This window comes from Vulpes lagopus, chromosome 5 (assembly GCF_018345385.1).
Source record: "Vulpes lagopus strain Blue_001 chromosome 5, ASM1834538v1, whole genome shotgun sequence".
NCBI lineage: Eukaryota > Metazoa > Chordata > Mammalia > Carnivora > Canidae > Vulpes > Vulpes lagopus.
The window spans coordinates 21,505,770-21,527,066 of NC_054828.1; the positions used below are offsets into that span (position 1 = coordinate 21,505,770).

The 21,297-nt window shown below is 40.5% G+C and overlaps 1 protein-coding gene across 3 annotated transcripts in view; it reads right to left on the reverse strand.

Moving 5' to 3' along the window:
- The window catches only part of NCK2 (NCK adaptor protein 2), a 150,184-nt gene that overhangs the window by 63,156 nt on the left and 65,731 nt on the right, over positions 1-21,297 (reverse strand). For all 3 annotated transcript variants that reach the window (XM_041754773.1, XM_041754771.1, XM_041754772.1), the window contains exon 3: positions 10,379-10,564. The gene's annotated coding sequence lies outside the window, so the exon portion shown is untranslated. The remainder of the gene's footprint in view (positions 1-10,378; positions 10,565-21,297) is intronic.

Sequence of the window (21,297 nt, forward strand, 5' to 3'; positions counted from 1 at the left end):
TTTGAGGTCCTCTTGCTCCTACACATAACTTTTTTCAAAGGTCTGTTCATAAGTTAGGAGTCACCAGTACAAGGTGACTCTGAATGCCATCTATGAACAGCACAAATGGAAGTTCAAGGCGCATTCTGGCCTCAGCTTGGTTCTGAGTGACTGAGCTCACCCTGGGGACTTCAGGAGGTACAAGGACCTCCATGGGATTCTGGTTCTTGTCTCCCACCCCTCCAAACCTCCCCAAAGCTTTTCTTCATGTTCCCTTCCTTAAATTTCCAGAAGAAACTTGCTTTCAAACTATACTTAGTTGCTGGGAACTCTTCTATGGAAAAAAATTAAGTAAATAAATAAAGCTCATGGTCTAATAAGAATAAAAAGCTTTGGGTCAGGAAGATGTGGGTGCACAGCCTGCTCTGCCCTTACAAGCACTGAGCTTTGGCCAAGCTGTTTAATTTCTCAGAGCATCAAGTAGTTCCTGGTTCAGGTGCTCACACAACAGGTGGTTACTATGTCATTGTCAGGGTATGTCAGGACATGGGGAAGAGAAAGAACATGGACTTCTAAACCATGACCTTGGTCAAAATGCTATTATCCAAGTTCAACTCTAAACACAGGCAATCCTTTTAACTTCTCCTGAGGGTTAGTGTCTCTTCCTATAAAATGGAGGTAATAAGATCTGCATTTCAGATTAGAGATAACAATAGAGATCGCAAGCCCTGTGCCAAGTACCAGGCAAGTGTCTTCACTAGCTATATTACCAGCTTAATTGTGGTAGAATCAACAATGCAATATTTTTAGCAACTGCCAATACTTACTGGGTATTTATTTGATCAATTATCACACATCTAGCTGCTATAAAAACTAGAGCATCAAAGGCTATGTCTAGCCCCACTCAATATCCCTTAAGGAAGACTCAACTAGTCCAGCTATAGAATCCCTACCTCAGATTCCTCAAGAGTCCCAGTGCAGGGGAGAGTAGCAGTAAGGGTCCAGGATGATTCCTTCTATTTTGGCATAAATCAACAAGTTACTTCCAGATATCTCCACCTCCCAATATCAGCCATAGCCCTTAAAACTTAAAGACTGAGAGATGGGTCTTATATGTAAAAGGTCTTTCTAAATAATCCCTGTGGGGACCAAGTGAGTTATCAGCCATCTCTAAAATATTTTTTAAAAAATGCTGGGATATGGTAAAAAGTGACCGGAAAAGTTAAGGGAACTTTACAAAATATATAAACTCAGAAAAAAAATATTATACAAATTGAGGTTGATATAAAGAGAAGAAATAAAAACGTCCCTTTACTAAAAGACGTATTACTGGATAGGATTTTTATGAAAGTAAGAGTGACTAATATGGTTGGCTTTTAATTTTCTTCTGCCCAATGTGTGATTAAACAAATCATTGCTGCTTCTGTAGTAGACCAGAAAATAATGCATACAGACTTGTTATCAGATGCTTAAAGTAAGCTGTTTACTTTACTGAAGATGTTTTATATAAGCCTCATGGTAACCACAAAGCACAAACCTCTAATAGATACACAAAAGAAAGACAAAGCAATCTAAGCATACCACTCGAGAAAATCAATTCACAAAGGAATAGACAAAGAGAAGAAATAAAAGAATTACAAGAAGCAAGACAATTTTTAAAAATGACAATTGTAAGTCCATAATTATCAATAACTACATGAAATATAAATGGACTAAAATTTTCCAATCAAAAGATGGGCTAAAGAGTGGCTGAATAGATAAGAACTATAAGACACCTCTCCGTGCTACCGGCAAAGAACACTTTTCAGATGTAAGGACATACACAGACTGAAAATAAAGGGATGAAAAGCTATTCTATGCAAATGGAAACCAAAAAAAGGCAGGAGTACTTATACTTATTACCAGACAAAATAGAATTTCAGCCAAGAAATGTAATTAAGAGACAGAAAGTGTGATGATGTAATAATGATAAAGGGGTCAATCCAATAAAATATATCACTTGTAAATATTTATGCAACCAATATAGAAATACCTAAAACACATAAGGCAAATATTAACAAACAAAAAGGGAGAAATACAGAACAATACAGTAATGGTGGGGGGTTTAAATACCTTACTGACATTAATGAATAGATTATCCAGACAGAAAATCAATAAGGAAATTTGTACATAAAATACATAGACTAGACCAGATGGACTTAATATTTACAAAATATTTCACCTAACAGCAACAGAATATTTTTTTCAAGCACATACAGAACATTCTCAAGAATCTATCATATGTTATGCCACAAACAAGTCTTAATAAATTTAAGATGGCTGAAATCATATCAAGCATCTTTTATAACTTACAATGGTATGAAACTAGGAATAAATTGTAAGACAAAAACTAAAAAAATCTACAAGTTACGTGAAAACTAAACAATGTGCTATTGCACAACTAATGGCTGGAAGAAGAAATCAAAAGATAAATAAAAAATTATCTTGAGGCAAATGAAAATGGAAATACCATGTATCAAAAGTTATGGGATGCAGCAAAAGCATCTAAAAGGTAAGTTCATAGTGATAAAAACCTATATTAAGAAAAAATAAAGATTCCCAAATAACATAACTTTACACCTCAGGGAACTAGAAAAAGAACAAATGAAACCCAAAGTTAGTACAAGGAAGGAAATAAAACAGAGATTAAAAAGACAGTAGAAAAGATCAATGACGCTAAGAGCAGGTTGAAAAGAAAAAATACATAAACCTTTTGTAGACTCATCAAATAGATAAAATCAGAAAAGAAAGAGGGGACATTATAACTGATACCACAGAAATAAAAGATCATAAGAGGTAACCATGAAAAACTGCACACCAAGAATTGAATAACCTAAAAGAAAGGGACAAATTCCTAGAAATACATAAACTATCAAGACGAAAATTTACAGAAATAGGAAAATCTAAATAGACTGATTATTAGTAAGAAGATTGAATCAAGAATCAAAAACCTCCCAACGAACAAAAGTCCATGACCAGACGGCTTCACTGGTGAGGTCATAAAGCACTTAAAGAAAAATTAGTACCAATACTTCTCAAACTCTTCTAAAAAACAGAAGAGGAGATAACACTTCTAAACTCATTTCACAAGGCCAGCATCACCCTAAAATCTAAACCAGACAAGGACATTACAAGAAAATTACAGCCCAATATCACTGACAAGTATAGAAAACCTCTCTACAAAATACTAACAAATTGAATAGCATATTAAAAGAGCAGATACCATGATCAAATGGAATGTATTCCAGGGATGCAAGAATAATTCGACATGCACTAATCCATGTGACGCGCTACATTAAGAACATGAAGAATAAAAATATGATAATCTCAAGAGATGCAGCAAAAGCATTTGAAAAAATTCAACATCCACTAATAAAAACTCTCAACAAGCTGGCTATAGAGGAAATGTACCTCTAAATAATAATAAAGCCCACAGTTAACATCATACCTAATAGCTTTTCCTCAAAGATTAGGAAAAAGGATAGGATGCCCACTCTTACCACTTTTATTCAACATAGTACTAGAAGTCCTAGCCAGAGCAATTAGACAAGAAAAAGAAACAAAAGGCACCCAAATCAGAAAGGAAAAGGTAAAACTGTCATTATTTGCAAGTGACATATTATATATAGAAAACCTTAAAGACTCCTCCAAAAAACCGTCAGAACTAATAAATGAATTCAATGAAGCTTCAAGATACAATATTAATATACAAATATCAGTTGTGTTTCTGAACATTAACAATGAACTATCAGGATGGAGAAATTAAGAAAACAATCTTATTTGCAATTACATCAAAAAGAATAAAATACCTAACAATAAATTTAACCAAGGAAGCCAAACATCTGTACCCTGAAAACTGTAAGACATTGATGAAAGTGAAGAAAACACAAATAGGCTATCCATTGGAAGAAAGACAGTCTCTTCAATAAATGGTGCTGGGAAAATTGGACATCCACATGCAGAAGAATGAAACTAGACCACTCTCTTGCACCATACCCAAAGATAAACTCAAAATGGATGAAAGATCTAAATGTGAGACAAGATTCCATCAAAATCCTAGAGGAGAAAACAGGCAACACCCTTTTTGAACTGGGCCACAGCAACTTCTTGCAAGATACATCCACGAAGGCAAAAGAAACAAAAGCAAAAATGACTACTGGGACTTCATCAAGATAAGAAGCTTTTGCACAGCAAAGGATACAGTCAACAAAACTAAAAGACAACCTACAGAATGGGAGAAGATATTTGCAAATGGGGTATCAGATAAAGGGCTACTTTCCAAGATCTATAAAGAACTTATTAAACAACACCAAGGAAACAAACAATCCAATCATGAGATGGGCAAAAGACATAAAGAGAAATCTCACAGAGGAAGACATGGACATGGCCAACATGCACATGAGAAAATGCTCTGCATCATTTGCCATCAGGGAAATACAAATCAAAACCACAATGAGATACCACCTCACACCAGTGAGAATGGGGAAAATTAACAAGGCAGGAAACCACAAATGTTGGAGAGGATGCGGAGAAAAGGGAACCCTCTTACACTGTTGGTGGGAATGTAAACTGCTGCAGCCACTCTGGAAAACTGTGTGGAGGTTCCTCAAAGAGTTAAAAATAGACCTGCCCTATGACCCAGCAATTGCACTGCTGGGGATTTACCCCAAAGATTCAGATGCAATGAAACGCCGGGACACCTGCACCCCGATGTTTCTAGCAGCAATGTCCACAATAGCCAAACTGTGGAAGGAGCCTAGGTGTCCATCGAAAGATGAATGGATAAAGAAGATGTGGTTTATGTATACAATGGAATATTACTCAGCCATTAGAAATGACACATACAAAAAAAAAAAAAAAAGAAATGACAAATACCCACCATTTGCTTCAACATGGATGGAACTGGAGGGTATTATGCTGAGTGAAGTAAGTCAATCGGAGAAGGACAAACATTATATGTTCTCATTCATTTGGGGAATATAAATAATAGTGAAAGGGAATATAAGGGAAGGGAGAAGAAATGTGTGGGAAATATCAGAAAGGGAGACAGAACATAAAGACTCCTAACTCTGGGAAACGAACTAGGGGTGGTGGAAGGGGAGGAGGGCGGGGGGTGGGGGTGAATGGGTGACGGGCACTGAGGGGGGTGCTTGACGGGATGAGCACTTGGTGTTATTCTGTATGTTGGCAAATTGAACACCAATAAAAAATAAATTTATTATTAAAAAAATAAAAATAAAAAATAAAATTTGTATGGAACCGGAACCTGGATGGCTCAGTGGGTTAAGTGTCTGCTTTGGCTCAGGTCATCCCAGGGTCCTGGGATCAAGCTCTGTGTCAGGCTCCCCAGTCAGCAGGGAGTTTGCTTCTCCCTCTCCCTCTCCCTGCCACTTGTGCTCTCCCTCTCTCTCAATAAATAAACACACACAAAAAATCGTATGATAGCAAAGCAACCTTGAGAAAACAAACAAAAGCCAGAAGCATCACACTTTTGATTTCAAGCTATACTACAAGCTATAATAATCAAAATAATATGGTATCTATATAAAAAGAGACATACAGGGGATGCCTGGGTGGCTCAGCAGTTGAGTGTCTGCCTTTGGCTCAGGGTGTGATCCTGGAGTCCCGGGATCGAGTCCCACAATGGGCTCCCTGCAGGGAGCCTGTTCCTCCCTCTGACTATGTCTCTGCCTTCTCTTTGTGTCTTTCATGAATAAATAAAATCATTAAAAAAAGAGAGAGAGAGAGAGAGACATACAAGCCAATGGAACAGAACAAAGAGCCCAGAATTAAACATATATATATATGATGAATTATTATCATATATATGATCATACATATATATATCAATTAATTTCCAACAAAGTAGCTAAGAATACACAATGAGGAAAGGATAGTCTCTTTAATAAATGGTGCTGAAAAACTGGACAACCACATGTAAAAGAATAGCTTATACTATAGATATAATTAACTCAAAATGGGTTAAAGGCTTAGTAAGACCTGAAACCATAAAACTCTTAAAAGAAAACTCAAGCAGTAAGCTCCTTGACATAAGTGTTGGCAACAACTTTTTGGATTTGACACCAGAAGCAAAGGCAATGAAAGCAAAAATAAGCAAGTGGGATGACATCAAACTCAAAAGCTTCTATACAGCAAAGGAAACCAACAAGAGTGAAAAGTAACCTATGAAATGGAGAAAACTATCTACAAATCACATGTCTGATAAAGGGCTAATATTCAAAATATACAAAGAACCCATATAATTCATAGCAAAAACACAAAGAAAAAATGGGCAGAGGATCTGAACAGTTTTCCAAAGAAGACATCTAATTGCTCAATAGGTACATGAAAAGGCACTCGACATCACTCATCATCAGGGAAGTGCAAATCAAAACCACAATGAGATATCACTGCACACCTGCTAGAATGGCTATTAGCAAAAATACAAGAGATAACAAGTATTGGCAACTATGTGTACAAAAGGGAGCACTTTCTCACTCTTGATGGAAAGGTAAGTTGGTGAAGCCACTATGGAAAACAGCATGGAAGTTGCTCAAAAAATTAAAAACAGAACTATCATATGATCCAGCAATTCCACTTCTAGATTTATATCCAAAGGAAATGAAAATGGGATCTCGAAGAGATATCTACACCCCGTGCTCACTGCATTATCCCAACGGCCGAGATAGAACACCCTAAGTCTTTGTCCAGGGATGAATACCCACGACAGAATATTATTCAGCTGTGAGAAAAAAGGAAATCCTGCCATTCTTGACAACACAGATGGACCTCAAGGCATTATGTTAAGTGAAATAAGCCAGCCAAAGAAAGGCACATACTGTGTGGGACCACTCATACGTGGAACCGAAGGGAAAAAAAAAAAAACAAACCAAAAACAGAGTAGCGAAGTGATTGCCAGGGGCTGAAGGTGGAGGAAATAGGCAGAAGTTGATAAAAGGGTACAAAATTTCAGCTGTAAGATGAATAAGGCAAAGGATCTAATGTATAACATGGTGACTACAGTGGATAGCACTGTATTATTTAATTGCAATCTGCTAAGAGGAGTAAATTTAAATGTTCTCACATACACAGACATGAAGATAAATAGGTGAGGTGATGGATGTGTTAATTAAATGGTCAGGATTCTTTCATGGTGTCAATGGTGTATCAAAATCACCACAACATACACGTCCAGTATGCTACAATTTTGTCCATCATACCTCCATGAAGCCAAAAAAGGATCCTTTGCTTCCCTTTTGCTCCTAATTCTTCAACTAAGCCATGGTCTTTTCCTCCCCCGTAACGTCCTCCTACCCCTTGGGCTTCCATCCTGAAAATGTCTCCAAATAGTTTTTCAAAAGAGAAGAGATTTTTGGCCTGGTGTACAACGCCCTTCACATCTTCCATCCCCAGGAAACACTACCCAGCCTCCAATGACAGTGAATTACAGTCACTTTTCAATTATACATGGGAAGAATTAAGTGCAGGCTCTACATTCACTGACGTGGCAGTGTAAATGGAAGGACTTTGCCACCATGCTTCTCCTGTGGTCTCCACGCCCCACAGCAGGCAGGGTAGGGCTGGGGAATTCCCAAGAATACAGGGCAGGCAGGTGCACCACCTGGAAGCAGTGTCCTGGGCCCTGTGAGATGCAGCTTGGACACTCCACTCTCCTCAAACTGCTCTCTGCAGCCCAGCCCTTGGGGCAGGTCTCAGCTGGAACAGGGCAAACTACAAGTCCCAGTAACTGGGAAATGCATCCGAGGCTAACGTCCGATGTACCACTTCACTGGACTAGTGCAGCTTTCATTTCTTTCCAAAATATACCCTTCGATAAAATCACTTTTCCCACTAGTGCTTGAAAGACCACTCACCAAAGAGCATGCTGGGTCTCTACTCACTATTGCTTAAATGATCTGGAGACTCTGAGATCCATTACCCAGTGAATTGCCTCACGTGTCCTTGCCATGGGGACCCACTATGTCTCTGCACAACACTCCCTCATTCTCTAAAACCCACTCCAAACATAGTATCCCATGGTTTTTCCAGACTCCTCTCTAAGGGACAGTTCACCCTGACTTAGGCACCAGGGACTCACGGTAAGAACCTCAACCAGAGCTGTCAGGGCCCTGCCCCATCCCACAGGGCCACGAAGAAGGCTGATAAGAACTTATTTTATCGGGATCCCTGGGTGGCGCAGCGGTTTGGCGCCCACCTTTGGCCCAGGGCATGATCCTGGAGACCCGGGATCGAATCCCACATCAGGCTCCCGGTGCATGGAGCCTGCTTCTCCCTCCGCCTGTGTCTCTGCCTCTCTCTCTCTCTCTGTGACTATCATAAATAAATAAAAAAAAAAAATTAAAAAAAAAAAAAAAGAACTTATTTTATCTATTTCTGTAGCTGCTAAAACTCAGTGCTAAAACACTGTAAGAAAAATAGTCTAGAATCCAGTTGGTGTTCATAAATAGTTATTATATGAATGGATACATCTAATGATTTTCCCACTGGACATTTATCTAACCACAAAAGTAACTTTAATAAGTTAATCAGGATTTTGGCCATGGATGTCATGAGCTTATAAAAATTAATTATTTGAAATGAGTATGGATATTTTTTAAAGTATCTTTTCATGGTTAAGAATGATTCTCTACCTAATTGTACATAGGAATCAACCATTTGCCTAACAGTACTGGACACCTGCCCAGCACTTGTGCAGAATACACTGCTGGGAGTAAGCATGTTACTTCCCTGCCTTACCACTCTCCGAAAGAGAAACTTTCAGAAAATAGGAATGATAAAGTGTGTTACTATCATTAAGTGTCAGATGCTGATACTGATGAATTCTGATGATCAGATTGGAGGATTTGCACTAATTTCTTGCTTATTGCCATGAAATATGTGACTGCATTTATAAAAAGACTAAGTCGTAAAAGGTTCCACTTCGATGAGTATTAAAAAAATTGATTTGTGACGGGTAAGAGCTTTCCTGTGTAATGGAAATCTCCTAGGATTGGATGTCTAATACCCCAATAGTGTTCATCCTACATGAGGTCAGCGAGAGAGACACGGGAGTGCCCCATCAATGCAGGAGAGGCTGTAAAGCTGGGAAGAGACACGTCCAGGATGCAGTCAGGATAACTCTGAGCATGGTGAGAGAAAGAAAGAAGGGTGTAGAATCAGGCTGCACAATATGACTTCCAAACTCTCAATTCCAAACCAGGGTCTAGGTCTGGAAATCACAATTAACAATACTCTAAAATAAATGAGATGTGTCATTTCCTCCAAATGAAACCATAAAGGATAATAAGGTGAAGACACCCAGCCACTTAATCCTACCCTTATGAAATACCTCGTATTATTTCTGTGCTGTTCTGCTTACCACACATCAAAAAGGAATATCAGTGAAGAAGCTTCCAAAAACAAGAAAAAAAGGTGGGTAGAGGGGAAAAAACCCCCACACTTATAGGAAGTTTAATAGTAATTTTAGAGCAAATGAAAGACAATTTTAATTTCTATTACACTAATAAACTTACAGATACCATATCAAGAGATTTATAGTCCAAAGTTACAGATCTGAGAATAGTTTAAAATGATTTGTGAATAACACAAGCCACATAAGGGTTTGAAGTACAGCTGATGAACTGGGTACTGTCCCTGCTGGAGATGAAATCATACCTTCTCATAAAGCACTCCTCACCACCCAGCCAGATAGAACACCAGACCAACCAGACTGCAAACTGCAAACTGCAACTCTTATATTTAAATCAAACGTCCCAAACGATTTGTTAGGGCTGAGAAACATTTCCGTCCTATGGACACACGTTTTTGTCCAGCATCTGTTATTACAGGACCCCTGGATGCGGTATTAGCGGGTACAGTTTTAACACTCATGAGCAGACTTCTCATACAGACAAGCCCAACATTCCCCAGAATCCTTTTATTGTTTGCGTATCTTCACATAGACTTATCTTCCCAACAGCAAAGTCGGAATGAACCTTTACTAGACTATAAGTAGCCTGAAGGCAGTTCTTGTGTATCTCATCCTTGCAAAGCAGCACATAAGAAGGCTCGGCTCCAGGCCACCTGCTGGGCTGCAGAGCCGGGTCACAGGGGCATTTTACAAGTCCAGGACACCCACCAATTTGCTTCCTACCTAGTCAATGTCACCACATGCTGATGCAGGGACGGCAATCTCATTTTTGAACCAGAGCCTTTGAAAACTCAAGTCTGATGTGGCTCAAGCAATCAGGGCCACACTTACTGCTGTTTTACTAATGTAAAACCTACCCAGCAAATCGAGCATTTGAGGCAAAAGCACCAACTTCTCCCACCGGTTTTGAGCAGGAGCCTGCAGACTCACCTTTGGCACTCAGTTATAAGAGATGATGGGCAAAATGCAGAACTCTTCAAAAGGTGACGTTCTCAGCTGGTCACACTCCTGAAGTTACACAGCTGCAAGAATTCTCCAAATTCTCGAATCCAACCCAAATCTCAGCAGAGAATGATGATCTGGGAAATCACTTGTATACAAGGGAACATAGGAAATCTGAAAGCGAAAGAAAAAAAAAAAAACACAAAACAAGTCATGTATTAGGGCCGCTTGCTTGCTTTTAAGTAACTGCACGATTAGTTATTTGTCTGAAACCAGTATCTTTAATACATCCCAGAAGAAAATTGCTTTGTACCTACTGACCTCTACCCAAACAAAGCTTCTCCTCCTCTACCTTGGGGTCCCTGTTACTAGCTCTGGGGCAGGCAGGTACCTCTGTGGGGAGAAGAGATAGGGAAGGTGGGGGCAGGTGGTCATCAACAAGGCACCTGTGTTCCCAAGATTCTTCTAGCCCTCCCCCCACAACAACTCCTCCCCATATCCCTGCCAAAAACAAAAGAAAGGGGTGCGAAGTAGAAAGGAAACAAGTCTGAGAGCCTAGTTAAGGGAGCCCGGTTGCAGAGAGCCCGGATATTTACATTTAAAGACTCATTCCTCTTTTGGAGGTTTCTTATGCTATTTATTGAGAGGCCCCCTACTGGACCCATAGCATCCTCCTAGGAAATCAGAGAAAAATATTCCAAAACTACAAAGAAGTTGAGACAAGAGAAGCCTGACAGATGAAGCCAGCAGCCTCTCCCTCCCGCTTGCCAAGAGTTTGCTGCTGCCTTAGGTTCTCTGTATTTGGGTGACTATTTCCTGTCCTTGCCCAGCATTGCTGAGGGGACCCTGAAGCTCCGTGGGCCTCCAAGAGTTCACTGACATTTTTAATTACATTTCAAACCCAGAGGGGATCTGTCCTTACAGTTCACTCAGAGAAGATCTATTAATTCATCCCTGGCATGATTATGACCCAAAACGTTAAATACCCCATAGAAAAATCAAATTCTATTTTAGTCAAATAGAAAAAGATAATTCAAGTAGGACTTTCATAAAAATGTTATACAGCAAGTTCATAAATTTTGATTAAAAAATTAATTCCTCTTTGTGCATTCCTAGCATTATTTTAAAGGCTGCATGACTTTTTTTTTTTTTTCAAAGATTTATCTATTTGACAGAGAGAGAGAGAGAGAGAAAGGGGGGCAGGGGCAAAGGGAAAGTCTCAAGCAGACTCCACACTGAGTGTGGAACCCAATGAGGGGCTCAATCTCCCAAGCCTGAGATCCAGACCCAAGCCAAAACCAAGAGTCGGATGTTTAATGGACTGAGCCACCCAGGAGATCCAAAGGCTGCATGACTTTTAAAAAATACACAACCTAATGCAGGGGAAAGGTTATGCCCAAACACAACAGGAAGACTAGACTGGGGCAAGACAGTAAATGTGTACTAGGATAATAACAGCCCTCTCTCTGCTAAATGTTTACAATAAAATGACAGGGTTTCCAGAAATAGAACTTTGGTGTCTGGACTCAGTTCCTGACCATATATTCTTATTTCATTTTACAGCACCTACTGAAGAAAGCCACCAACTAATAAACACAGCCATGCCCACAAATACCACTTCCATGTTAGTATTTTCAGGAGTATAAGCTGGACTTTTAAAATTTTAATTGAAAAGTGAATTTGCCTGGAGTCGGATCCCCCTAGAGCACTGTTTGGGGGTGTCCATGCAGCTACCGGAGCTATCTGCATATGGGCCTTCCCTCTGGACCCACCGTGCTCTCTCATCAGTGAGATTTTTAAATTCTCTCAATAACCTTCTACGAGTGTTACTAACACCCACTTTTTCATGAGTTAACTTTCTCAGGGAGGTGAAGGGTTTTCCTTAACAGGCTTTACTTAGGAACACAGGCCTCCCAAATTCTAGACCAACCACAGCAATGGTAAGCTTGATGCCACAGCAACGTATTTACTAGCCCAGAGTTAAAGGACAATGGGCGGATCTGGAAGCCCAGTCCTTTGATACTCAGAGTGGTGGGCAAGGTGGAAAAGCCAGATGAAACAGCAGAATTTGAACTGATAGAGCAGCTCCAATCAAAGGGAGACCATTTTATGTTCATTTAAACATGCCCATGGCTGTCTAGGATGTAAGCACAACAATGAGGTGTTTGCTTGGAGAAAAGCATTTTGTGGACAAACTGTCAATGGACTAAGCATACACCTCAAGTGGAAATAAACAGAAGGATCAAAATTTGTCCAGCCTGGGGGTTAAACATAGCCTGCCTTCTGCCCACGTTTTATGTAGTGGAGTTATAGGCATACTCAAAACCTCTGTTAAGGACAAACATTTCAAATCAGATCTTAAGTACAAAGATCTAAACTCCAGCACCTGGGTGGCTCAGGTCATGATCCTAGCGTCTTGGGATTGAGTCCTGCATGGGGCTTCCCCCACTCTGAGGGGTCTGCTTTTCCCTCTGCCCCTCCTCCCACTTGTTTTCTCTCTCTCTCAAAAAAAAAAAAAAAAGTAAAAATAATTAAAAAACAAAGAAGATCTAAACTCATCAGGAAAGCAGACACTGTTGCGCAAAAACCACTTCAGACCGCAAACACTACTAGGTACAAGGTCAGCTGGAGTGCAGAAGGCTCTCACCCAAGAATTCACTCAAGGATGGTCTACGCTGTGCACTTCGGCAGATGCAAGGGTACGAAACGGGTCTATGTTTGTTTTTGAAAATATTTATCCACTAGCTCCCCATGCTTCCACCTTTAGAAATAAGAGGAGAGGTAGGACTAGAAAGGAATTAACACTATTACCAAATAGATCTCCTTCCCTGCATTACTGTAGACCTCTAATAACCACAAAATTTTATCATTGCGAAATCCACGGGATTATCTGAATTCTCTGTAACGCTGACATTTTCTTCAACTATGTCTTGAAAGACCTAAACCACAACTGGGGTCTCCTCCCCATCTTTTAGGGGTGGCTGGCTGCAGCATTTGCTTCAGCTGTGAGGGCATGCTCTGGGCTCAAGGGCCTCCGTGGCACCCTGCAAATCTGGGAGCGCTACAGGTCCTGGGGCCAGGGCCTAAGCACTAAGATGCCCCAAGTGGCTATCTCAGTTGAACTTGAAACTTCCAGTGCCTGCTGCAGCCAGATGCGTCCTCTGGGAGGTCCCAGGCAGCTTCCTGGGCACCTTAGTCTGCAAGGAGACCCCGTGGTGATGTGATCATGTCTGTCACTGATGCATTTCACTCCAGAGGAGTCATTAAGGGGTGTAATAAGGGTGTGTGCCGGTTCTGCTGATGGCCCATCAGCTAGTGCCAGACACTATAGCTCTACCCACTTTATGTTGGGTGATGTTCCCGGATAACTCAAATCTCCCAAAGGCTCAGTGCCTTGGGTGCTCAGGTCATACTGCCTCTCCTCCTGGATTCACAGAATAGAGTAACAGGCAGGGAGGAGAGCTTGATTGTGGTCCCAGTGAGACACTGCACTGTGCTCCACCCTCACAGCAACTCTGAGATAAATCTTACCATTCAGCTCAGAAACTAAACCACCAGATGCCCCACAGCCAGAATCTGAACTTACCCCAGTCTGGTTTCAAAGCCCAGCCTTCCCTTTTCTTCTTAAAAAAAAAGATGACCACTAGCAGGTCAAACCTTGAGACTCAGGCAAATATTGTCTGTGGTTGCCACCTGTCTGGAGTACCTGCTACCCTGGGAGGCCGGCTTCAGCCCCTCAAGTAGGGGAGGGACAGCATAATGCTGCAGCAAGGAAACAAGCCATGAAGGCATAAGACATTTTATTTTCAAAGGAACAATTTCACTTAAGTGTTAAAGCAGCAAAAACAGAATTACTGGAAAACATCATCTGACTGGGTTGGGTACTGACACAACCTGAAGACGCACAGGCCACATCAGGCATGCACTATAACCTAATCTTACGTATGCCAAGCACACCGAGAGAATCCCCCTCCAACCCCTTAATCCATAGGTCGTGTCTTTTTTCTTTTATTTCAAAAGTAAAAAACAGGGGCCCTTGGGTGGCTCAGTGGTTGAGCATCTGCCTTTGGCTCAGGTTGTGACCCCAGAGTCCTAGTATTGAGTCCTACATCGGGCTCCCTACATGGAGCCTATTTCTCCCTCTGCCTATGTCTCTTTGCCTCTCTCTCTCTGCCTCTCTCATGAATGAATAAATAAAATCTTTAAAGAAAACAAAACACCCACATGACCACCCTAGGCCTCTAGGCTCACAAATGCCCCAGTGTCATCTCTTCCTTTCTTTCCCTCCTCATTGTCCCCACAAGACCCCCTTCAGAGCACGTAGCCCCACCGCGGCCTCTGTGGATATCCAGGGCAGAATGAACACGCAGGGCCACCGCTTGACCAGAACAACATGGGGCTGGGCTGCCTTGTTGACTTCTGGCAGAACTAGCTAGATTTCATTCCTCCTGAACTACTTGGTGGAACACTTTATTCCGGTGGGAAAGTGCTAGTTTCAGATGCTGAACAAAGCTACACACAGGTCTCCTTGAATGGCCTGGCTAAAGTTCAAGCCTGGTTTCTTCCCATGTGGCCTGACACCACGTGCTGTGGTTCCCAGTCAGGGCCCGAGAGCACTGAAGGCCATAAGCTAGTTTCCAAATTTCAGAAAGTCCCACGAAATGAGGATTTTTTACTCAAGATGAAACAGTCCTGAGCAGGACAAATACCAAGTTCCTCTGCAGTGGGCTAGATTTCTACCAGTTCTAAATGGTAATGCTAAAAAAATATAAATAAATAAATAAATAAATAAATAAATAAATAGTAATGCTGATTCTCAGTTGATTATTATCTATTGACTAAAAGTTGGTTAATGAAAATAGAAAAAAATAAAAAAGGACTGATTTATAAATCTCTGAACAGCCTCCAAGAGACATCACATGTGGCTAAGGCAGGTGTTTGGGGAAGAGGGTAAATGGTGAGATTTTCAGCTCTGAGGTTCCTATGTTCTAAAATAACAGAGATTTCTGCCTTCTGGGACTGAGGAAAAGAACAAAACTATAGGCAGTGACGTCAACCACATATAGAGAGACCAGAAAAAATGGTATGAGGCCACGGATCAGGAGAACGGGGTTCCAGGCCCGGTTCAGCGAGCCAAACACCCTGTGTGACTCTGTGCCTGTTTCCTCCTCCATGACAAGGGTTCCTCCGTCCCAATTCTGCAGCTTTGACATGCAAATGGCTTTAAGAATTATCAAAAATTGATGATGTGGTACCAAAAAAATTATTAAAGCTTATCTAAAACACCATAACAAAAAAGTCGTAATGTAAATCTTAATATGAATTTAAATTTTACAGTCCACTGCTGAAAAATTCTAATAGATAGGAATGTGATTAGTAATGCCATTTCTGATGGTTTGTAAAGATTTTTGTTTATAGAGTTGATGGTAGCCTCTTCAATACAACAATACTCCACTCTCCAAAAGGTCTGATAAGATGTTACTCTTAAGATCTTCCCACTAGTCCAAATCAGTTTTCGAAATCAGCAGAAGAAGCCTGGCTACACATCTCAATACCATAATGAGACAATCTAATTACATATATGAGTATAGTTCGGAGATACGGTGGCTCCAGGTCCAGATCACTGCAATAAAGTGAATATTGCAAAAAAGAAAGTCATGAATTTTTTGGCTTTCCAGTGCATTTAAAGGTATGTTTACACTAGAATGCAGTCTATCAAGTGTGCAATAACATTAGGTCTCAAAAAACAAGGTACATGCCTTAATTAAAAAAATACTTTATTGGTTAAAAATGCTAAACATCTTCTGAGCTCTCAGTGAGTCATGATCACTGATCCCAGATCACCATAACAAATGTGATCATAATGCAAGAGTTGGAAATACTGCAAGTCTCACCAAAATGTGACACAAAGACACGAAGTGAGCAAATGCCGTTGGATAAATGGCACCAATAGGGTTGCCGCACACCTTTCAATTTGTACGAAACCCAGTATGAGTCAAGCACAACAAAATGAGGTATGGGTGTAACATGTTTAGAAGGCTCGCTAGCATCCTTCATGACATGGGGTTTAGCTGTTGTTCAGGTAGTTACAATGCCAATAAAATGCATACTGACAAAAGTAAATGCTAAGATGCACTACTGAATAAAACTTGCGTAAACCCCTCTTTTGTTTAAAAAGAAGGAAAGAAGGAAAGAAGGAAGGAAGGAAGGAACAAACGAACGAACGGCGGGCAGATACACACAAAGGTTCCAAAATCTTATTGAGATAATTCAAGTACGCTCAGTGATTCAAAAGATTTAACTATGAATATGTGTAAGAATTACTTTGATTATTTTGCTGAAGTTCATATCCCTTACCTTTTGGGAATAAAGGATTGGAAGAATGAGGGAAAAGCCAAGGGCAACAGATAGGGTAGGGGTGAGCAAATCCTCTTTCTCTCTCCCAACCCCCCGCCTCTTCACTCTCTCACTCACTGGCATGTGTGTACACACACTCACATTTCACTTTTTTTTTTTTTTTTGGTAGAATCTTAAAAAGGAGGCAAGGCCATGCACAGGCGGTTGGTGGAGTAGAAACAGGGATGAAGAGTATGATTTTACTATTAACTTTATTCTTTTCTGTAACATGTTTACAACTGTGTCTTACTTTCTTGATTCTCTTCACTGCCTGGTCTTCTGAGAAGCATAATCTGGTCACCCTAGGGCAAGAGCTCTTTCCCTCCCTCTCATCCATGCCCCACCAGGCACTAAACCAGTCCTCACCATCCTTCCTGGTGCTGCCATTCAGATCCCCACTGCTATAATGGCTGCTCATCTTCTTGGTCTGCAAAGCTCTCTCCCACCTTCACCTCATCTTTGGGAACTCCCAGTAAACTCTCGGCTCCCTCCCATCCTGACCCAGCACTCAGCAAGGGGGTGAGATCCTACCCTCTTTCAAGAGATTCAAGGCACCTCCTCTGGGAAGAGTTTCTAGATGCCTCCAGGGTCAGTTAAACACTCTCTCCCTCTGGGTTTGAGTTTTATCCAACCCCCCCAATTCATATGTGAAAGTCCTAAACCCCAGTACCTCAGAACATAACAGAATTTAGAGATGGGATCTCAATGAGGTCATTACGTTAAATGCAGACTGGTGCTAATCCAATATAACTGGTGTCCTTATAAGAAGAGACACGAGGGATGTGCAAGCACAGGGAGATGGCCATGTTAGAAGGCAGCAAGATGGCAGCCATCAACAAGACAAAAGGAGAGGCCTCGGGAGAAACCAAATCTGCCAGCATTTCAGAACTGTGAGAAAACAAATTTCTGTTGTTTTATTCCCCAGTCTGTGGTGTTTTGTTATGGAAGCCTCAGCAAACCAATTTACCATCTCCTTCACCAGACTGTCAACCCATGAATTCTCACCACATACAACAGGAACCTGAAAAATATGCCCTAAATGAATGCAGGAGTGAACGAATGGAAGGAACCAGCCAGTACCCAGTCCACCAGAAAATCCACAGAACATCTCCTTGCCTCCTTCCTTCTGGGCACAAAAGAACAGATTCTCCAGTTTTCATACTTTCTTTAAAATCCAGTTTAAATACTGCTACCTCTGGGAACACACTCCCGATTCTCCTACAAAGAGACACAGAACACACTTCTACACAGAACATGCTTCCTTTCCTCCTCAGTGCAAAGTCTTATTGCAGCATTCACCACACTGTACCATCATTATACTTTGTATTTTAACATAGATATTTAACCATTGACAAAAATAACCAGGATATGTCTCCCCAGGTACCTTAACATTCAACCTTGGCATTTATGGACCTATAGCCAATCACCCGGTCCAACTCTAAGTGATTTTAAAGCAAATCCCATAGAAAAATTATTTTCTCTGCACATACTTCAGTGTGTATCACCAACAGATAAGTACAACTCCATTATTACACCTAAAATAATCATTAATTCCTTAATATAAACCTCTTATTTAGTGTTCTAATTCTCCCAAGTTTCTTATGTCATTTTATAGATGATTTATTTGACCCAGGATCCAAATAATGTCCATAAATTACAATGTCTTGTATGTCTTTTAAGTCACTTTTAATCTATTTTATTTGAAGAATGATTTGTTGAAGAAATTGGGGCATTTGTCCTGTAGAATAAGTATCCAGCATTCTGGACGTTGTAAATTTCATCTCCCTGATGCTGTTTTACATGTTCCTCCACCCTGCATTTCCAGTGAATGGGCAGTTAGCACAAGGGACTCAGCTGATGGGAGAAGACTTTCTCAAGGGCAGAGATTCAGCGCTGACCCCATACTTGGTACCAGATAGCAACCCAATGAATCAATGATTCAGTAAATAACAAAACAAATTGGAGGTACTAATGTATCAGTGCAGTTCTCTGCTTTTATCCTTTCTGCTGGTCCCATTTTTACACATGATCCTCCCTGGGATCAAGGGTATGATGCTTCCCCTCCATTTCTGGCCCCTGCAGAAAGAAAAGGTGCCACTCTACTTCTTCAACTGAGAATAGGTATCTAATATTTGAGACTAAAAGTTAAAAAAAAAATAGTCTAAGCATTGAATGAGATGTTCTGCTGGGTTTTAAGAAATTGGTTTAAAAAGAAAAATCATCTGTGGACAGATGGGCCCTGAACAGTGGCTCAAGGTGTCATGGTTTCACTGATGGACATTCTTACACAACCCCAGAAAGGCATTCATGCTCCCAAACTACCCTATTGAAAATACTGCCCCTGTATTTCTCCAAAACAAGAGTCCTTTTTTGTTTTTTTTCCTACAAGGAACATTTCAATTGTTTTATATAAATCTAAGCCCAGAATCAAATTAGAAACCTTCAAGTTCAACACCTCGGCGTTGTTTTAGCACCACACATTAATTTTAGGAGAACAACAAATCCTCCAAGCCTGCAGCTGATATGCGTGGGCATCACGAGACAAAAACATCCAGAGAGAGCTGTTCAGGTGAGGGCCTGGGTTCTAATTAACTCAGGATTAAATCGCTGCATCCCGAGTGAATGAGCTACATGTACGGAGGCCGACTTCAGTATTTCAGGGATTTGAAGTGTTTATGCAAGACCCTATCTTTGTTCAAGGTCACATCATCGGGCTTTTAAGAAATCCAAACAGGACTGTCAATATGAGGGTGAGGGGCATGGTTTTTACTGCTACCTGATGAAGGTAATGACTTAAAAAAGATTGGGAACTCTCCATGACCTTTGGCATCTGAGAAGTCCCTGGAAGCACATAGAACAATTAAGTTCTGGAGAAATATTTTGTGGGAAGGTTGTTTGTTTGTTTTAATTTTGTAAATTACTGGTAACTGAGAAGCCTCCCACAGAATGAATTTGCTACTAAGAAACTGCAGGGAAAAACATTTCACTGCATATTATCCTATTTTACTTCTGATGGATACTAAATAAACTTTTTTCCCCACTTTTAAGTAGAGGTGATGTTCATATAGATATTATAGTATCCCTTAAATGTATTCCATAAAATTTCATAAAACATGGAATGAAAAGGAAACTAAGTTAAATTTTCCCAACAACAAGAAAGATCTGGGTGCCTAGGTGTCTCAGTAGGTTAAGTGTCTGCCTTGGACTCAGGTCATGATCCCGGGTTCCTGGAGTCAAGCCCACAAGAGGCTCCTTGCTCAGCTGGGAACCTACTTCTCCCTCAGCCTCTCCCCCTGCTCGTGCTTGCTCGCTCTCTCTCTCTCAAAAATAATAAATATTTTTTAAAGGGCTAATAGTTAATAAAGTTTAACCTGTAGAGGACAAATTTATGATTATTCCAAATTAACAGAAATTTTAATACTACTGTATTCTGAAAGTATACTTAGCTACTTTTAAATATTCCTACAACAGTGAGAGTATGTTTCACCCACATTTTCCCCAAATGCCAGATGCTTTCACAATTCTGTGACTTATGTATACTATTTCTTCCCCCATATTGAGGTAACTATCGCTCCAGCTTCCCAAAGTCATTGTCCAGCTAAATCAGCTCATTTTTCAGAAATGAACTCAAACAGTTCCCTTTTGGGGGACATTCTATAAGAATGGAAGACATTCCTAGAGAAACCATTCTTATATAATCATAAACTCCCCTATTTAAAGGCTATCTAGACAGGAAGAGCCTCCAGGAAGGGACCTCCACATGCAGAGGTCCATATGGCTTGGCCACATGGCAGGCGCTCAGTAAAATGATAATATCAGACATTTATCATCCAATAAAGTTTCACTTCTTTAATTATATTTGTAAGATCTGTTGCAATTGTCTAATACCCTACAGCATTCAGTGCCATCTGGCCCAGAATCCTCTCCTCCCAAATTGCAAACCAAGCGACCCTGAATCCCTTATACAACTGTCCATGAGCCAGAGTATAAGGGTCAACACAGAGCTTTAAATACAGAAAATGACATAACTATGCCAAAACCAAATGATGGTTCTACTTATAAACCATATTTGATTGTATTGCTCTAAATTATTTTTTCCTGAGATTTTCATTTGTTAAATAAATTACCAATGAACCAATGAGAGGGTATGAATCAAAGGGTACTTTGAAATATATATATATATATGACTTCCTATGGCAGCTGCCCAATTAATGCCATCCATAAAGCCATTCAAATACTGTGTGTGGGCTGAAATCCAATTAAGTCATTTCTGTCTGAATATCCCCAAAGAGCCTCCTGGTGAGCTGGAAGGGGAAATAATCACAAATGCCAGATTAGCTGTGTAAGCACTTCCAAGGCTGAAACCAGACGAGAGCGTGAAAATCTACATACCCAGCCTTTCAACTGGGCACAAAGAAAAAAAAAAAAACATTTCAATGACCACCTGGCAGAAAGTCAAGCCCATTTCCTTGGTTTGCCAGGTCTTCTCAGATAATCCGCACCCAGTGGGA